We start from the raw sequence: 1127 nt of genomic DNA, 5'->3' as shown, positions 1-1127 counted from the left end.
TCAAGAGCCAACGGCCATTTCGCGCTTTGCAACTACCTTGTGGTACGGATGCTAAAAGAAGTTTTTCCTTAAATTTTAGCGATTTGAGGAAGCGACTTGATGATTTCTGAATATTCACTTGTTTCTTTAATGAATATTTTTGTATCTAGCGAATCTTCTGCTATTGTGCCAGCATACGTTTGTCGCTCGTGTGAACTGCATGATAACCGCACCTGTGACGTAATGCAACTCCGTAATGCACTCCGGATGGCGATAATGCAGTGGTTAGAAGAAATGGATAGTCGAAAGAGTGTGGCCAAAATCTCCAACGCGCAAGGACTTTCCGTCGGATATACGCGACAGAAGTAAGATTTCCACCGCGCAAATCCAGCACGGGAAGGAAAATATCCGCTCGCCCGAACGTCAATTGACTTGTGATGCATAGTTTTCGTCCAGCGCGTGCCATTCAGTCGAAATCGGCGAGTCGTGTAACTACCGTGTCCATCCATACACATCCATCTGTACCAAAATTTTCCAGTTGCATGTAAATATAGTCGTGTACACGCCACGTGAAATCACGCTCGGTACACACCGAACTTTATTTGTAACTGAACATACGTGCAAGAAATAAGTTATTTCTTTCGTTGTCACGCTCACTCAGTAAGTTTAAAATTATCACACACAATTGCGCAAAGAACCATTGCTGACGTAAATTATAATGGTAACGATAAAGTCGCTAATTTTAATGAAGGTCTCTCTTGCATTCGCTTCATTACTACTAAATCACCTAGTCGTTATCTCGTAGCAACGATTCTATTTCTACCACATTCTTACTTATCTTCACGTTCAATTTATATAACGTATTATTTTGTTTTTTTAACTTATCGCGTTTGATTTCAAATTCAATGAATCTGCTCCCCCCTCCTCTCTCTCTCTCTCTCTCTCGCTCTCTCGCTGTCTCTCTCGCTCACTCTCTCGTTGTCTCTCTCGCTCTCATTTTTGCTCTCTCTCCTTCTCTTCCTCTCTCTCCTCCTCACTTCCTCTCTCCATCCCTCCCCCTCTCCATCCCTCCTTTTCTCTCCCTTCCTCCCTCTCTCTCTCTCTCTCTCTCTCTCTCTCTCTCTCTCTCTCTCTCTCTCTCTCTCTCT

Source organism: Odontomachus brunneus, unplaced genomic scaffold, assembly GCF_010583005.1.
Source record: "Odontomachus brunneus isolate Ranch 3 - 2012 unplaced genomic scaffold, Obru_v1 Obru_scaffold_003, whole genome shotgun sequence".
NCBI classification, from domain to species: Eukaryota; Metazoa; Arthropoda; class Insecta; order Hymenoptera; family Formicidae; genus Odontomachus; species Odontomachus brunneus.
Note: the sequence above shows the minus strand (reverse complement) of the source record.